Source organism: Cloeon dipterum, chromosome 4 (genome assembly GCF_949628265.1).
Source record: "Cloeon dipterum chromosome 4, ieCloDipt1.1, whole genome shotgun sequence".
NCBI classification, from domain to species: domain Eukaryota; kingdom Metazoa; phylum Arthropoda; class Insecta; order Ephemeroptera; family Baetidae; genus Cloeon; species Cloeon dipterum.
This window is the reverse complement of record NC_088789.1, coordinates 4,784,287-4,804,274: the sequence shown is the minus strand read 5'-3', so window position 1 is coordinate 4,804,274 and position 19,988 is coordinate 4,784,287. Positions and strand designations below refer to the sequence as shown.

Genomic DNA, 19,988 nt, shown 5'->3' with positions numbered 1-19,988 from the left:
TTATATAATTCTCAAGTGCGAGTGAGTGGCAGCCGGGCAGGTATGAGGTGTAAATAAAAAAATGCAGGGGCACAATAAAAGAATCGAACAAGCACGCAGTGTGCGACTGTAATTGCATTCGCCGTTGCTGCTGCCGCCGCCGTTTCGCGACCGTCGGCCCCGCGGCAATGAATAAACTACACATTTTTATTCAGATAAGACGAGGTGATAGACGGCTTTTAATGATAATCAGGCTCGGGCAGAAGTGTCCGTCCAGACACACCTCCGATAATGAGCAACGACAAGTGTGGCAATTATTCAAACTTGGCTTTTGCAATGCAGAGAGGTGTGGAAATACATATTCTTTCTCTTGGGCCCGAAGCAGCAGCAGCAGTAACGCGGTGGCGGCAAAATTGACTCTCAAGAGCCAGAACCGTGTAATTTGGACCGAGCTGCTGCCGCCGAGTCGGTCGACCAGAGCACTCTCAAAGTGCTGCTGCGCTGCTCGGAAAAAAATTAAGAGATCTCTCTCTCAGTCGGCATATTTTTATCTTGCCATTATTATGCTGGCACGCAATCAATAAAGTAGAGCAAGTGAGTTAAATAATTTGACCATCCCACGATGACGTAATGGAAAAGAATAAGCCATCCATTAAAATATTGACGCACCATTCGTTAAACTTAAGAGCAGTGTTTTTCTGATAAACTTGACCATTTTAGTCGTTAGTTGGGGAGAGAGTCAGTTTGTTTAGTCGGTATGATAGACCAAAATAGTCTCTTGAAAACTGTTGTTTAATTTAGTGGGTGAAATAGAGAATTCAATTTTATTTTTGGGTTTGACAAATCGGTACAAATAAAAATTATAATTAGCCCTTCTTCTATAAAAACGTTCAATTCAAATGTTTTGTAGCCCAAAATTATTCAAACGTGTCAATAATATTTAAATTTTGGGAGTTACAAATTTTCCTAAATCAGAAAACATAAAAAAGGTAGAATTTATGTCATTATTTATTGCAAATTTATATGCTGTCCGAATTTTAACAATTAGATCCATATTTTATTTGAACGTTAAATATGAATTAAAGTCGTTGGTTTCTAACTTTTAAGATATCATAGCAATTTTTATAGCTAGAATATTATTTCAAGAAATTTTGTCAGTTATCATGTTGTGTAGCTTAAAAGCGATTGACTTAATTAATTACTCTTCAAAACATCCAAAATTCAAAGAACTAAATTATTTTGAGCCAGGTTTGCTTTGTCCTTTAGAAGTGTTGCTCAATCCAGAACAAGAAAATGATCAGCAGACCACAAGAATAATTTTCACCAGCCTATCATTTTGAATGTTGGAGAAACAGATCACGCTTCTTTAAGGACCTGCTACGCCTGACCCGTCGCAGACCCATTACGAGAGCTTTTTATGGAATAGGCCAAGCTGGACATGAATTAGAAGATTTGTAAATCGAGGATTGAAATTAAATGACTGCGTGTTGCAACATTGTGATACATTTCATAATCGCAACCCGCGATGGTCAATGATGCTTGTAAATCAGGCCTAATTACCAGGCTTATCCGTCAAACATATCAGACCCTCCAGAATGATAGTAAAAAACGCAGTTTCCAGCAGAAGCTGTTGCCGCAGCTTCCCGTTCTCATCCACAACGCGCCAGGCGGAGTTGCGCGGAGATAAGATCGAAATCTCGCTCGCACATATAAAATATATTTTCTAAATACCAGTGCAACGCAGGGAGGCTGCTAGCTGCTCCTTGATTATATAAAAAGCTCTAAATCTCGGTATCGGGCTGCCGGATAATTACACGCTGCTCGCTCTGCGGCGGCGGCCATAATTAATTAACACTCAAAGGGAAATGTGAATAAATATCATTAAAAATTCACGCCCCAATTTATCCAGGATGGAACTTTACTTTTTGTGTGCATGTTTTTCCGTACATTGGTACCGCATCAATGATGGGTTTCCAAGCAGGTGCAGGCTGAAATGCTGAACCCTTTTTGTTAATTAAATCATGATTAGGAAATTTAAATTTTCGATTAGTTATCAAGCTCTGCGCTGATTTACTAAGGATGTAAAGCAAGTCTATTGGAGAAAAATAAATAATTAAATTTCTTCCTCTTAAATTATTGCTCTACCTGTCCATTCTTAGTAAATTTGCGCAGAACTTAAAATCCATATGACAATTTAAAGATCTTAAAATTGCCTGCTAGCATATTACTTAAGTATTTAAGACAAGCACAAATTTGGCTTGAAAATGGCTGAGAAACAAGCAAATTAGGCTGCGTATTTTAAACCAGTCAGCATTTCTTATTCTTCTTTCCCGCCTTAAAACTTTCATGAAAGAGCTTCCAAAATTTAGTATTCACCATAATGTTCAAGTTCTAGCTTTCATTTACAACCTACAGTAAAAATATCAAAAACTGAGGGGGATTGTGCGGATTGCAGCTTGAATAAACTATTGACGCTTTAAATGGTGTGCTCCACTCGAGAGAATCAGGTGTGGTACATCACATAAAAGCACAAAGCGTGTGTCGTCATTCCGCACGCGCGATCTGAGTGGGGTGGTCGTTGACTGGAGCTCGTCGATAAGCACGTATAGAAATTTTTGCCGCTGTTGCTTCAGAATGAATAAATAAACGTTTATGCGCCGCTATGCATTATTAAATTCACTCTGCCATACGCCGACGAGAGATAGGATCAGCGCAGGACCCAGCCTCTCTCGCCGCACTTTCTCTCCGAGCACAAAAAATGCAAACACGCGTGTGTTTATATTTATATGACACTCGCGCCTCCTTCTAGGGTCTAACCCTTTATTAATGGGCCTAACTCGCCTATTGGCAGAGCCGATCCACTCCCATGGCGATTCGACCAACCGCCGCCACTTGCAGCCAAATCGAAATCGCAGCACACGCACGCTTTGCCCTGTGACTTACTGTTTGCATTCCAAATGAGGAAGCCGAGGAATCAATGTTTTGTTTAATTACTTTATAAGTGTATTTTCTATATGATTTTAGTATAACTTTTTGTTATTTGTTTCTACATTATATAAACTTTTTACTAATTTTTTTAAAATAAAATTATATTAACTTGTTTTTTTTTAAATGTTGCTTATAAAATAATTTAATTTTACATTTTAACATTGTTTTATTTATCTTATGAAATATACAGAAACTTATATTTAAGTAAATAAATTATTTATATATTACTTTGCATGTTTAATGCAATATAGACTTAAACCTTACTTTTCCTTCAAAAGCAATACTTAAGTTTTTTGTTATGGCATTATTTGTGGTCAAAAAAATTTACGAATATCATCTGTATGCCGCAAGGTTACACCCTGATGCAGCCCTCTGATCTTGAGTGTACATCCATCCACTTATATTGAACTCTTTGCTGAGAAATTTTCTTCCATAATTTCCACTTTAATGGAATATTCTCCAGCTCTCGTATTTCACAATGAAAAAAGAGCTCTCTGTATAATCTTATTTTCCCATCAGCGCGCGCAGTACTGCACGGCTGTTCCTCTCTGCCATTTCATACACAGACGCTTTATGCACTTCCAAAGGTATAAAATTGCCCTGAAACAACAACAATCTGACCTACCACAACACGATGCTGCAGCTAATGTCTGCTAAATACACGACGCAACCTACCGCAACCTCTCCTCATTTTGCCATATGCGCGCGGCGCACAATGCATAATCCTTTCTTTGGTATAATAACGCCAGGAAAAGGAGGCATTCTGCGCCGCTCTCTGAACATGCATGCAATTTGATATCTGATTAATAAACCGCCTCTTCTCGCGCGTCGATTTCCACGGAGCGAGAACAACGAACGAACACAAACAGCAGACGCGGCGCGCGCGTTCCTTTTCTTTCCTCGACTCTTTTTTTCTGCTCCCTCGCCGTCTGGCCGGCCGTGTGTCCAGTATAATTCATACTCTTATACTTCGTTAAAATACAGCGTTAGCAATGTAGCGCACGCTGCGCTGAAGAGGTGTGTATGATAAGTGGCTTTGTCTTCGTGAGCGTGCAATTACAATTATCGCCGGTGAAAATCTCCACTAAGCGAGCTCATTAGAGTAAAAATTAGATTTTTATAAAAACAGGAATTTTCGTCTGTTCATAAGAATGCGTTAATTTTGAGCAGTATAAAAACCTTTCATTGGGACAGTGGTACCATAATAGAAAATGATTAAAATATTGTTATAACTTTAGCAGTGTTAAAGAGTATTTCCCTCGTGTTATATAACTTTAGCCCCCCCCCCTCCCGAAAATTAATGCAAATAAGATTAGTGATTATGTTTTCAAATAAGGAAACAAACTTAAGTGAGCCCTTTCGACATATTGGATGATCTTCTCAGGTCAATCTACCAGAGGTAAATGAATGAATGGAAAAATTATGAAAAATAATTCTTTAAAAAAATGTTCCTTGGACTTGTTCAGTTAAAGAGTATCACAGAAATGCATTCAAAAAGTATAATGAAATTAATACAAAACGATTAGTTAATATTGTCAGAAGAAGTAAAGGTCAGCTTCCTCAGCATGTAGCAAAAGCTTTTTATTTTTCCATATTTCTACAGAGATGTCCTGATCAATTGCATGGTTTTAAGTTCTTCTACGGCAAATACTGTATAATAATTAGGAAAAAGTTCAAGATTGTAGTGAAGAAGAATGCATTTAAATGAAAAGCAGTTTAAATTTGATCAACTTTATCTAGAGCTAAGTAGAGCATTATTCCAATTTTAAATTTAACCAACACACACCATAAAAAAGTAATCAATTTAATTTACGAATGTCATATTTTTTCATCCAAATAATCTCGTAATGTTTGAAAACGAATTGGCTACAGGCTAACCAAAGTAATTTGCATCAAGCGCCGTCGGTACAGCACGAACATTGGTTTCAGCTCCATAAAGTGGACCTTCAACCTCTGGAATCCAAGGGCTGCTGCCTAATGTGTCATTGCAAATAAAATAAATAGCCTGTTAATCTATCACTTGTCGCGGAGGTAGTATACGTGTATTGGAACAGGCTTGTTTACACACCGGTGAAAGAGGGCTGTAAAAGAGTGTGGATGATAAAATTTTCACAGCATTGTGATGGAAATAAGCGCCAAGAGTGCTGTGCGCTGCAGCAGCTCCTGGCTCCGTTCCAGCTCGCGCGTTCGTCTCTCCTCGATCAGTTTCTCTCACTGCTACATTATGGAGAACAAGAGCCGCATATTTATTGGAATAATTCTCGACACAATGAGATTAGAAAAGAGAGACGAAATTAAGTGAGGGAGAGGGAACTGCAGCTTTACCTCTTTCACGAGTATTAAACGCTGAATTATGCAATAAATTTCAATTTTGATAAGCACTGACTGTAGTTAATTTCCAAGACTGGATGACAACAGGTTTATGTCTTTTCATATAAATATAATCGAGTTTGTCGCCGAAGCCGTTCATTCTAATTCCGTCAAGACGCTTTCAGCCAAAGGGCTGGCTAATAAATTCAAAGCGAGAGTTGTGCAATATTTCCTCTGTAATAAACACATAAATGCCGAACAGTTAAGTGCGATTATTCGCACCTTCGCAAAACACTTCCTGAAATATCATATCCCTGGAATGCACCACGAATCAAGAGAAACAATAAACAAATATGTTTCTTGTAATGCGGAGACAAATAAAACGATAATTTTAATTCGTCTCAAGCCCAAGGACGCTGTCCGTAATAAACGCAAAGCTTTCATATTGCACCAACAAAATTAATTGCAGCCCAATAAAAGTATTTAAGGGCAACCCACACCCTCATAAAACTCGATCACTATCACAGCGATTCGGGGACAGTAAAAAATCCAGTGCTGGGTATCTCCCTGAGAGTTTCACAAACTTGCAGTGCAGTGGTATTTTGTGGTATTTACCAGTTTCGTGCGGGGTTTTTGCACCTCATGGTTGTATAATGAACAAATTCCCTACATGGAGAGAGAGAACGTGTTTTTAGATTTTGTTGACTCATGGGTCATGTGTCTAACTTTTTGACATTTTTAAGCTAAATTTAATTTTTTATGAGCACTAAAAATGCGGGAGAAACTAGATGCAAAAAAACGTAAAAAAACGCTTAATACCCATGCTCATTGTCAGCCCTGAAAAATCCCTTTGTCGAATCTAAAAAATTGCATATACTCGAAGCGCAAAATCAGCGGATTATCTTAAGTGCAAGGTTACACTCACTCTCAGTCAGCCGAGAGTAAAAATAGCGCAAAAAACGGTGTTTCCAGCTGACTGCGAGAGGCGCAATGTAATAAAGATTGTAGACGTCGTTCAGATGTGGCAAGGATGTAATTTCCCAGACGTGCGGGCTCAAGCTGGATTGCCTTTTTTACACGCAAGTGCACGTTTGTTTATGCGGTCCCCGTTTCTGTAAAAGGCTCATATAATCAAAATAATTGCTCCCGCGGTGAAGCCCGACCTCGGCTCTCCGCAGATGTATGTATGCCAAAACAAATAGAATTCGCCGCAAAATGTGTTTGAGTGCAATAAAGTGCGGGGCTATTTTTAAAATTCAAACGGCCTTAAAAGTTATCCGTGCCAATATTAAAATTGGAACGCCCGCCGCGCCTGCAGCATCTCGTGCCGAAACGGAGCTTTTGAGGCTTTTGTTGCAGCGCGAGAGAGGCACCAGCGGCAGCAGCAGCAGCAGGTGGCAAATTCACTTACAACAATGTCTGGATCAAATCGTGGCTCTTCTATCCTTGATCTAAAATTTGTAACAAAGCGGATGTATTCTCGATCGTGTGCCTGTCTGTCTGCCAGTCTGCGAGCAAACAAAAAGAAATGTATTTTATATTTTGCCTACGTGAGAATGCTTTTCACAGCGGTTAAAGATAAAAATAATTCAGGGAATGTCTGTCCGATCTCATTGAAATATTGACTCGGGAGTAAAAATCAATTCGTTTCTATTTCTATAGGCCTTTATAATTTAAAGGATAAAACATTTAAGAAACTTTTGAAGCAGTCGAATCATGTCAATGATTGATTGTGCGCGCACATTGTCGTAATCTAGATTTAAAACCGCTCCTGTGAATAGGTTAAATGGACAAAAGGTCAAGCACACTGCTACCTTTCTTTAAACAACAAATCACGTAATCAGATTGTGAAATTTTCGTTGCACTGCGTACCAATATATTTTTAAACCTTTTAGTTGATTGAAGACTAGTTTAAGTTTGCAACCGACTAATGATTTGTATTTATTGTTTACCTTGGATATATTTTTGACATCTTTATGTTTCATGATAAATCTAGTATATTATTGTTGTTTATCGTAGGTTAATTAATTTTGTTACATTTGTTAAGAATTCTTAAAAAATTTATCAAAAAATCGTAGAATTATATTGTAAAAGTGCTGTTTAATTCGTGTAGTTGATTTAACATATTATATCAGTTTCTTGGTTGAACCTTTTGAAGCGTGAAAAAAATTATCTAATGCCCACTCTAAATCAGAGCTGCTTAGCCTCACTGACTTTGATTAACGTTGTATTCTTTTATTTATTAGTATATTAGTTCCGAATGTCTTAATTAGCCATCTAAAGTGTCTCTTTATGTTTCAGTAGCGCTTAAAAGGAGATAGGAGCGGTGGATTTTACAGCTCATAGAGTCGCAGGCATCCAGGGATCTTTTAGTGAGTAAATCAACAGTTTTCCACCCGTGCTCTCTCCAAGTTTCGCCCATGATTGCGTGTCAACCTAGTCAGGTTTGCCCGCGGACCTAAATGGTAGCTCAGTTGCAAAATGTTCGAAAATTAATGAGCAGCTCGGCCGGATTTCTGCGGCTAATTAATGAACGAGGCACAGGGAGACCAGAATGAAAGAAAGAAAAGCATTCAAAGCACGTGGGCAGCTCACCATTAGGGCTTAAGATAAACAAATTAAAGGCAGGAAACTTTTTTAACGTCATGCTGATGCGTCATCAGAAACGCGGGGGAGCATAAAAAATAGCACTGCTCAAATAAAAACATGTCCGCAATAATCGCCGGGCCATTAATGCCATGAACAATAAGGAAGCACAGCCGAGAGTTTGAGAGGAAACAAGGTGTAATAACAGTATGCACGAAATAATGACTGAAGGGAAAATCCACACTATCCAGTTTGTTGGGACAAACAAGCCCAAGAACTGGCTTACAAATCATGAACAGAAATCAGGGCATTTAAAAAGTCCTTTCGGTTTTTTTTAGAAATGTACAACAAAAAGAAAAAATGTTCCGTTATATTAGCAACCATAGAGATTTTTTTATAGGGGAAAAATTTTACTGAAATAAAAGCAGCGTTCCGATCATGGTTTGTATGAAATCGAAATTATGACTTGCTGCCGGGCAGGTTTTGAACAAAAAGTTTCCCGCGTATATGGCCGCTAGGGCTGTGGCCTGGAAGATGGATTCGGAGAATGGCCGGCGCCGCGCGCTCTTGTCCACTTTCTCCTGCTGTGAGAGAGCAAAGGTGCCGTTTGTTCAAAAATTTGCTCGGTGATGGCGAGCACGGCTTCTCTTTTCCGTCTGCAAGGTCAGCAGCCTGCGAAGGTGGTGCATGCATGTTCGGTGTCTGGCTAATCTTGAGACGCCGGCAGCCGGATTATTTCGGCTGCCGGCTGGATAAAGAGCGTGAGGCGTGAAGACTGAAGAGAAGCAATTTCGCGAGTGGGCGAACCATATTGACGCCTCATTTTAGCAGCGGGGTCTTAATTGCTATATGCAAATTTCGCGTATGCCGCTCCAAACTGCTTGTCGATGAAAATATGATACAAAGATTGATGATGTGGCGCACATTTTCGAGAAATTAGCCTGGTGAGGATAAGTGGTCAGTCTATAATTGCCAACTCATGTCGCCTGTGCCAAATTTTGTTGTAGAATGTGCCCGGCCTTTTCTGAATTAATAGTTACAAGCATGAATTCCTCAAGGCGGAATGAATTAGAAGATTTCTATTTTGCAGAAATCATTGTTGGAGCCTCCTGAAAATAAAAAATGCATTCGCCAATCGGACATTTCCCACGTCCTGGTCGCAATTATTTAAAGATCAGCGGGGTCTCCATGCTCGTACGCCTAAGCCCGCGCGTCCAGCGGTGCAAGAGTGCATAATATTAGTTCACGTGCACAATGGTCGGACTCGGCTTCACGTGTTCGAACCACACATTAAGAGCGCTTTGTAATTCGATACAAAAGCATAAATTAACGCACGCAGCGAGAGAGGCATTACATCTGAAAATGTTGTTAAGCAATCGCGCAATAGCCATTGGTGGTGCATGCGTTTATTTATTCAAGTGAGCAGTCCTCGCGAGAAGTGCAGTTTATCATCATGTCCTCGCTTTTTAGTGGGCGATAATGCGCGCACACTCCTCTTGCAGTACGCAGCCTGCCGGTCTTTTAACGCGCTAATCCAAGTTTGTGAGTTTTCTGCTCTCTGCGATACAAACATACACGGCAGCGAATAAAATTTCAGTTCAATGAGATTTCGGTTCTCAAGCGACACTTTGATTGCCTCAGCTGGCCGAGTACAAGTACACAGCACACCAAAGAAGCCTCATTTGTAATTTAAAAATCGATATCATTTGAATATTTCTTTCTGGTATGTATTTCGCAACCCAATAATTGAAAAAATAATTTGTTTTTTAACTTTATATTTATACTTTTTCTGGCACTGCACTTTCAAATGTGATACTTTTAACAACACTCGTCACAAAATTTGCATCTACAATTAATAATTGATTCATATGATGAAGTATTATTTATTTATTTACATTCTTGAAAACTGGCCAACTTCCAGCCCTCCTTATATTGGAATTTCAATAAGAAATTTTCAGATTGGCTGCAGGTTCTCTCAGGCAAAAATAAACACCATATTTAATAAAAATCTGACCCCTGCTGAGAACTGTAACGCCCTATACTATGTAGCTCATGGCAATTTAACTATTTATAAATTTTGTCTTCTAATTAATTGCTCTGCTTGCCATTTTTTCCTCAAAACCCAATAAATAAACTTCGTGAGGCAGTTCACTCCACTAATCAGTGCAAGAAATCCCCTTTCAAATTACGCTAGTTCATTTGCTCTAATAATCGCGCTGCTCGGCAAACTCACGTGAGCCGCGCGCTGCCCAAAAAGCCCGCGTGACAGGGTAATTTTATTTATAGTCCGGCTGGTTGTAATATTTTTCGTCTGAATCATTGCACTGCTGCTGGCTTTTCGCGAGTAATGCAAATACCCCCCGTCGCGTTAATTACGGTGCAAAATATCTGGCCAAACTTTTACCACGCGCGAATGTGAGAAAGAGTTTTTCGGTGCTGGGCGTAATTTTACGATCCGACTGCAGAGTGCACACACATTTCTTGTTAACTTGGGCGTTTTTATAACTTTTACATGTGATGTAAGCGCTGCTTTTATCACCTTGAACCCAGAAGGGTCGCAGTTCAAAACGTGCTTTCTGCTGCTCGAGGCACGAAAATCGTGAATCAACTGACTTTACACACATCGCGAAAATCCCTACCGGGTATGCATGCGGTCGGTTCCTTCTCTCGCGCTGCGCAGCTCTGAATTTATTTCACAGAAGGTTACACCCTGACATAATGGTCCAAATTTTTCCGACTGCAAACAGATTGCCGGCGAACACGATTTAGCCGGCAGCACTTTCAATTCATTCACATGTGTATATGTGTGTGTGTTTGCATTTTGGCCCAGCATTTCAAATAACTCTAGGGCTCTCTCTATAACTTTTAGCCTTTTGCCAGGCGGATTATGCAAAGCGCGAGTCGAGTGCACGATTGCCGTTCCTTTTCTCGCGCTAAAAATGATGAATTGTATCATCTTCAGGCTATGTTACAGGCGTGAAAATCAAATCCAATTAAAATAATTGTCAGAATCTTTACCTTTGCTGGCGGGTGAAACTTTAATAGAAATTCGTCAATCATATATTACAAAATGCAATTTATCTTGTTTGCTCTCCTGTTGATTGGAAAAGAAATGCAGAGATTTAATTTTTTGATTTAACTTGAATACTCTCTCTCTCTCTCTCTTTCTGTTAGTTGCTTAAATAAATTAACTTTCTTTTCCTCTTTAAAACATATTAATTAATTATTATTTGATACATTCATATTGAATGTAGTTGACACATTTTTTTCTAGTTGAATTGGTTCCAGTGTTGCTGTATATATTAAATTTGCCTCTCTGATGTTTAATACGTTGAAAAATAGAAGTAGATTGTATCATTTAAAAATGATAAATGATCCAGTCATGTGGGTCTTAATATTTTCCTAGCTTAGCAAAAGATCAATCGATCAACCGCTCTGTATGCTCTACGCATGTGAAATGGATCTTTTAATGGGGTGCTTGCACATACCTAACCTAAAGCACCACAGTTAAACGCTTTTTGTTTGAACATGCCTGGATACAACGTATAACAAAATTTTCATTGATAAATATTTTAACGAGAGACTAGCAGAAACCGCGCAATTAATCATTGGACCGACGCTGCCTTTGCGATAACCTTCTTCGCAGTGTACAAAATGCTGTTTATGTTGGTCAAAAGTAAAGCTGCGAGAGGGCCCACTTCCTGCAAGCTGCTCCAAAATAATTAATTCAAGCAGCGGACTGTTTTTAAAATCTTTTTGTTGCTGCTGGTGACAAGATTAATGAACCCGGCCCGCGAATTTTTGCATTAAAATCCGCCTCGTGAAAGTTTAATTCATTTAGGCGCTCAGATAAAGCAAGGGGAAGTGACTTGTTTTTTGCTCGCCGACATCAGCAGCAGCAGCAACAGGTCTCCGAAATGTACATAGGAGGAGTCGCGGCTTGCATCACATTAATAAAAGCAGGCAAGCGTTGTAGAACTCACTGATCTTTTATTAAAAGTCGAGCCTGCTTCTTTCAATTAAAAAGTCTCGAGCACCGGCAGGCAAGCTTTTGTACATTTCCCTCTCGACTCGCTCGACTCAAACTAAAACAGGTACATCAAAAACAAATAATGTTTCCATTTTGTGCGATTCTATTTTAATAGATTTATGCACTCGAAGCAGTTCTGTTTTAATCTACTACTGATGATTATTCGTCAGACTTGCGAAATGGTTTAAATCAATCCTAAATAACCGGTTTTAAACAGAGATTTATTTACATATACACATAGAGTATGAGAGGTAACATTATTTGTATGATGATGTGCAGGCTTCCAAATTTTCTATATCTAATAAAACTTTTTCGGGATGTGGATCAAGAGTTGTAGAAAAGAAATTGCACTTTAATCCAGCGGATGATTCGAGAACCAATTATGCATGGCATTATTCATGGTGAATTTTGATTTACTGCGCGTCGTGATAGAGTGCACATGCTGCCGCCGCTTGGTCCGCCGTCGATATGAATAATAAAAGCAGAAAGCAAAGAGCAGCAATTTCTTTTACATTTTGCATGCACTTCAATATTGCTCTGTGCTCACAATTGTGCATTCACTCGATGATTTATGTGCATATCATGTGACTGTAAAATTGATAACGCAATAAATAAGAATCAATGGCGAGCTTCTTTTTCTCCTCATTTGTTCCCAGACTCATTTCTTATTAAATTTATTGTTCGGGTAAAATATGGAAAAAATGGGCTCGGCGGCGGTCACTCCTTTAACATATTCCGATTTGTGCGGCTGAAAGCATTAATTTCCGTGCTAAATGTTGGAACAGCGAAACATGACAATGCACGTACGACTTGTTTTACAAAATGAAAAACGTCCGCTGCACTTTTGCCGCAGTCGCGGGGAACAAAAGAAAACCCAGATGGCACATTTGCAGCAAAACGAGTGCAATATATTTCCAGACTCCAGGTGTCATCTCGCAGCACACAACATTCTCTGTGTGTGTGTGTGTGTGTAAATATGCAAACCTGAATTTATTTTACGACGAGAGAGAGAGAGATTTATAAATAAGGATCAGTGAATGCGTTTTTGTCCTTCTTTGGGAAAGGAGACGACCACAAAACATCAATTTCGTGTGTGCCTCGCGAAAATCAGCGGTTTTCATCGCCAACCAGCCGCGCCCTTCATCTCCGGCACCGACCAGATGGACAAAAAATATAATTTGGCAAGGAGCCGCAGAGTAATTCCGATATAAGAAACAAATGGGGAGAGGAGATTAAAACGCTGTTCATTTTAAGTAATTTAAAAATTAAGGTTACACGCATTCATAAAAAAAAATAAGTATTTTTATATATTTAACTTGTTTCAACACAAAAAATTCAACTTCTCCTAATTAAAATTAAAAAGCGTTTGTGTTTATAGATTTGTGTTCAAGCAGAGTTTGAAAAATGAGAAATGATTTATAACTTGTTACACAATCACTCTAAATAATATTTGCTGTTAAATGAGTTTAAAGTATAGTTTAGGAATATGACTTGTTTGAAGAAATAAAAACGAATTGAGGAATAAAAAATTTCCAACTGTGTCTATGTTCGCTGCGACTTTAAATTGTATCAATTTATCAAGTAATTATTATTTTATGAGAATTTTAAAGCATGAACAAAGATGGAAGAAATATATTCATAATATAATTTATAATGCATTGACACTTTGAAATGCGCCGGAGAAAACCGGCACACAAGTATCTGTCTGAACCAGGATGGGAAAGGACGAGTTGAATGCGAGGGTGTATTGAAATCAGCACGACACCATGAATCAGAGGCGGCTAATAAGGGGCACCACTGGCCGGCCAGTCGGAGCGGTGGCCATCTCGTATGGTCGCCGCTCTTTCTCTCCCTCTGCTCGCGCGAGTAATGGACCACACCTTCTGCTTCACTTTCTCTTTATACTTTCACCCATTGCAGCCGGGGTATGTGCTCCACTTTAAAAGTCAGTCTGCAGCGCGCGCTAGTGTTACACTAAAAGTACGGCTTTTTTATGACTTCATTTGCCCATCATGGGTATTCGGTGCGGAGAGCGGCGAGCTGAGCCCGCCCTCTTGTCTCTGTCGCAGCCAAGAACACTACGCCAGAGGATGATCTCATTTGAGCAGCGTTCCTAATAATTTTAATTTTTGCGCACAAGATGTTTTTTTAGCAAATGGAAATTCGCATCTAAATTTTGAATAAATTTATTAATTTGAAATAGAAAAAACAAACAGAAGGTCCCCATTCTCTTTATTGAAGATATTATTATGTATTTGTTGATTTTGGTTCTAAAATAAACTTAAAAACAATTATTTTTAGTTTCAATGAAAATAAAATACAAGGTAAATTTTACCCGGTAGTTTTTAATCAGGCAGGTGTGTCAATGATCGATGTCACTGAACTCGTAACGCGCATTGGCACTTCAATTCATCACTTCAGTGGACATAACCAAATGCGACATAAATTCACTCATTAGCGCGTTTGAATGCAGAAGTGATTAATCACCTGCATGGCTCGATCAGAAAAGTTACGTGCAAGAATCAACCCTTTGAGGAGTGCGATAAAAACTGATTCACACAACACACTGCATTACTGCATTACATCAGAGTGTTTTTATTCGAATGCGTGCACCGGCTGGCTGCTACTTGAAAGTAGCTGGAGGCGAAACGCAGAGCAAGTGCAGAGCAAGTTATGCAACCGGGGCAGCACGTCTTTGGAAAGACGACTTCTCCTAATCTGTCCTTACGCTTTTAATGGAAGGAGATAATGAAATTTGAATATCTGCCGTCTGCTTGAATTCATTCCCACGACACTGCACTTCAATTATCGTTCCTAATGTGAATGAAATTTCGCCTTGAGCGGAGTGAACGCTTATAAAACCCAGAGATAAGCACCTACAAAAGGTTAATTGGTGGCAAAATTAAAGCCAAATTTTACAATCAGTTTATTTACTAAACCCCGCGGCAATTAACTTTTGAACCAGCGCTAACATGTGTTGGCACAAACATTAAAACGGATTGCAAAATAACAAAAACGTGATGTGATAACACAGAAGTTATGCTGTTAGAAAAGCAAGCAATTACCTGATAAGAAGCCGCGGCAGCAATAATTTGATTATTACGCCGGAGAAAATGAAATTACAGAGGCCTGGGCAGGGCTATTAAAAGTTACAGCTCTGCTCTCATGCGGCGTCCCGAGTGTGTGTGTGTGTGTGTTTGCCGTATTATCACGCGCGAATCAGCAAATATTTATACTATAAATGCCCAGTTGCATGCGCACACACACACACACATCCAGCTCGGATGTTGAGAGTTGGCCGAGTGGCGGTCACACTCGATCGACCAGGCTTCGAGTTGCTGCGGCTTTTTTAACATTTTCTAAATAATAATAATGATGTATGAAAGCACTCTGCTGATTGATTATCCGAGCGCGAGCCGCAAGTTTTCCCTTCATTGCTGATCAACTACGAATCATGCGGCGCGCGCCAGATTACCTCAACAGGGCAATTCCCTCTCACAACTGGAATTGGTGAAAAGTCCTACCTTGGATTCGAATTACCGGCTCTTCCGTTTGTTACTTTCTCATCTAAATTTTAAAAATACTTTAATTCAAACTCGGACCTTTCAGAAAATCTTCATAATTTCATATTTACCTCTGCAAAAAGCTAACAAAAGAGTTATTAAATAAATAAAAGTATTAAGTGTTAGTTACTTAAATGAAGATAATGATATCCAGATAATAATTCCGATGTTTTATTTTCAAAAGCTCTTTCACAGTTAAAAATTAAAGGTTTGAACCCTTTGAAGAAAAAAAAATCGATTATTTTGGATTCAGAAAATATTAGAGCCACAAAAAATGAGGCCTCAGAGTGACGTATAAACTTGTTTACATCAGAAAAAAATTAACCGATGAACCACAATTCCCAAGCATTATATAGTCTTCGAAGATTTTGTCCCTCACATTTCCTTAGAAAGCAATATTTTATTCAAAAAAGCTAAAAATTCCGATGGTCAATTAAATTCACGAATCGGATCGAATCACCTGCTTTCCTAAAGCCCTTTGCATAATCTACTCGTCTGAAGGTTGAATGTTGTGTGGTCGCGGTATCACAGAAGCTCCGCGGCGCAACAGACTGCTTTTTATTCTAAAATGGATAAACTTCTACTGCTGCGCGCGCTCGCCAGCCATTAGTAATTTAATGGAGTTTAAAGATTTGTAGTCCCCCTCGCTGGGCAGATAATTTATTTTAATAATCCTCCGCTGAGAAGCAATTTCAGAAGCTCGGCCAATTATTAATTTTGATTAACTAAGAGCACAGTTCTGTAGCGCTTGTGATAATTTCCGCTGCAATTTAGAAATTTGCATGGCGATGGGCACATAAATTTGGATGTTGACAAGGCAGCCGCACACGTCGCGATAAGCTGAATTAATGGAAAGCGTGGAGGGGCACAAAGGGAGTCAGCTCAAATAGCCTCATCACCTGGACAAAAGCAGATCAGCAGATTTCCAATAGGCCCGTGAGCCCAATGACTCAGCGAGTATTTCCTGCTCTCGTAAAAATTTCTCCTGCACAGCACAAAAAAAATGTTAAGCAGGACAAAAAATGGCTTGATTACAACGCCTAATTATCAAATCGCAGCGGGGAAACATTTTAATTTAGCAATGGAAGCTGTGAGCTTGATTGAGTTTTAACCTATCGTATTTGTGTTCGTGCCAGGCCCCATAGAATATATAATAATGCAATCAGAGCCACTGCAGCCAGTTTTGCCGTGTGCGTGTATTTAAATTACGAAGTTCCCGTCACTGCTGCTTCAGCTTCAGCCTCAGCACACTTGTCTCGTCGACAAAAGAGCCTATTGCGTCTGTAGCGTCTGTACATACACATATATGAGTTCGAGCATTATTATTATTATTGCGGCACGGTGCCGCGAGATGTACAGGTGTCTGCGCGAAACAGCGGATTGCGAACACGCACGCTTCATTTCCTTGTTAAGTGCACCAGTTCGGTGTATAAACGGCCTCTGACACTTTTAATTCGATATCAAAATATAAAAAAAGTCGAATGCGTGGCACGTTGCGAATACTTTTTATGTTCCGGCACTGTTTTATGAACCAACCGATCGCTTGAATATACATAATTCTTGACAGGCACTCTTACTCAATACGCTTTTTACAATTTAATTCACCTTGATGTTGCGTGATTTTTATTCTTGCTGCAAACACACAACTTATTTTTGCTGGACATTTACGCACGAATTTTGAACGTTTGCGTGATGGTAAATCAGAGGCGTTGTATTAACGGTTACGTCCAACTTGATTAAAAAAAATGAGGTGCAAACTTTCTGAATTGGCCTCTTTTCCTCGACACATGTGTATAAAAATTATAGCCATATCCTTGGTCAATGTCCAACTTGAAGAGCAGTAATTATTCTATTGCGATTAGGTCAGCTTTTATTGCCTAACATATTATTATTTGCTATAGTGAGATCGTAGCGAATAACACAGTGGAAAAAATTCAGTCCTTTTTTGCCTGATATATTGAACACACTGACGCACATACGAAAAAAATTAATCGGCTTGTCTCTAGCCTAAAATCATTGCTTTCACGCCATATTTATAAAATTGTACAATTGAAATAAAAAAACTCGTTTTCAGAAATATACCAAAGTTAGAAATCATTTTTTGATGCTTAAATTAAATGAGCTGATTATTTTCCCGTTTGAATTTCCACAAAAAATTTCCTGCATGATTTTGTTGTAAAATGCGGAAAAATAAATAAGAAAGAATCTGTATTGGAAAAAATATTTACACTCTCGTGTGCTTCTGCCTTCATTGGCAGCTACCAACGAATAAAATGACTTCGTGAAATATCAAGACAAGATCGAAAATAAGCTTTTATTAAAAGCGTAATAGTGTTGTAAACTGCAAGTCCATCTATTTAACTGGAGTCTGATCTTAACTTCAAGATAATTCGGAATTGAAATATGTCAAGATTTCTAAAAAACCTTGTTACGCAGGTGGACCGAGATAATAAATTTGAGGAAAATCTTAATTATATAATAACGATTGGGAATGAGCTGTCGATCGCGCAAGATATCAACCATTAATTGGCGTAATTAGATTCTAATCAAGACATCTTAAGAGCACTTTTCTTATTAATATCAAGCGCATGTACTCCAGAATTTGCAGTGACAGCAAAGGAGATAGATCGGTTTTGAATGAGCGGCAAGCACAACTAAATCGGTTTAAACCATTCTAATGCCAACCAGCAAAAAGTAGATCAGATTGTTCAAAATTTTCCCTCCCCTCTCACACACACGTGTCGGTCGTTAAACCGAAACTTTTAATTAATAATTGTTGCAGAGAACGCATTAAGCCATCAGTCGAATGAAGGAAGTAGTAAAAGCGATCAATGTATTATATTATCGCATGCGACCGCATCGTTTTCTCACGAAAGTGATTGCAGATAACTCTGACTCAGCGACAATGACAATGGGTCACGCCGCGCAGGGAAGAGGAAAGTGAAAGATTTTTTCGTGTGTTTTGTTTATTGTTTCCTTTACTTTGTCAAGCCGGCGGTGTCGATCAATCACACACACGATGCTCGCTCTTTGGAATAAATTTCCAGCCCCGCCTGACAATAATATGTGGGAGGAACACAGCGATGCCTCGATTATTGCTCAGCAGTCAGTCAGCCTCAAATTACTATGTGTGACAAATGAAACGTTCAGCAAACTCCTTCCGAGGCTCATTTCCAATTCAAATGGGACTGATTGTTGTTGTGCAGGCTGACCTGCCGCACAGTCGGAATATTTGAAGGATGGAGACACCAAGCATGTGTAAAGTTGAGGCAGTAAAAGATACATTTTCAAGCATGTAGTTGATCACGTTGTATAATAATATTTAATAGCTTCTAAATAAAGTCTAATTGCAACCGAAATTTATACAAACATTACCCGCATATCAGCCTTGATCCTGAAAACTAGATACCACCGTAATTATCATAATTATATCACGAGAATGTGGACGTACCGCTATTAAAGAAATATGATATCAGTGCCTGTGTCATGAGGTTCCTCAGCAGCAATTTTGTTTTAAGTAGACCTTAAACTTTATAGGTTGGATAATGGTGTTATTAAACTTAATAACACCGTGGGGTCCCGAAAATGATCTAAATAGCGTATGCAAATTAGTTCACTAAGGACTGATAGAAAATCGAGAGCACGCACGATGTGCAAATTTCAGCCATAGCCACTTGTTAAAAGGTTCTAATTGCGTCATTATTAGATGTAGGATAGCGTTATTAATTCCATCAGCCGCGACAGGAGAAAGCTGCTGCCGCCTGTGCATACTCCTTGCGTCTTTTTGTCCGGCATGAGACATGCAAAAGTGCATGGGTGGCCGTGGCTGCCGTCTCGTCACTTTAACGACCGAAAATCCGTCACCAAGCCGCATTCCAGCCGTCGAGTGTGATACGTCCCGAACGGTAATTGGCAATAAAATGCCAAATTACTGTCGGACAATACATCTCGGGCTGGAAACTCACGCGCCGCCGCCCGAAATCAAAGCCGCCAATTTTTTTGCGGCCCGACTCTGCCTTTTTTCGCGCCAGTTGCCTGTCAAGTCTCGTATGATTTTAAACGAGACTGACAGAGAAGTGTGAGTTGAAATCAAAAGCGGCCGCGCCAGCGTGTTCGGCCATTGGTACATTGGCACGAGAAATTAAGCGAAACGCACCACGCCATGGAATGCAGCGCGTCAAACCGAATTTACAAGTTTCGGCGCCAAAGGTCAATCACTGCAAGCCTTCGTTCCTTTGTGCGCAAAACTCGCTTGTACAGAAAGTGTTGCGCTCGCACACACGTTTAATTTAAAACTCGTGTTCAAAATTATCGCAGCTTTTATAAATATAATTCACACTGACGCGGAGCGCATGTGTTTTTGCACCAGCGCTGCAATTTATTGCCCCTCAGAGAGTAAATTTTTATCTTCACTTGCAGAGTGAAAAATTAATTTCGTAATGAAGCAATCAAAAAAGAAGGCTCAACCATCAACGTTTTGAGCTAGCTTCTAAATTAATTTATATCCAAATTTATTTAAATAGCCGCTTCAC

At 39.3% G+C, this 19,988-nt stretch overlaps 1 long non-coding RNA gene across 4 annotated transcripts in view; it reads left to right on the top strand.

Moving 5' to 3' along the window:
• LOC135942897 (uncharacterized) overlaps window positions 1-19,988 on the top strand; it is a 67,171-nt gene that overhangs the window by 40,908 nt on the left and 6,275 nt on the right. For 3 of the 4 annotated variants that reach the window (XR_010575141.1, XR_010575139.1, XR_010575140.1), the window contains one exon: window positions 7,579-7,649. This is a non-coding gene — a long non-coding RNA (uncharacterized LOC135942897). The remainder of the gene's footprint in view (window positions 1-7,578; window positions 7,650-19,988) is intronic. The other variant, XR_010575142.1, reaches the window with a different exon arrangement.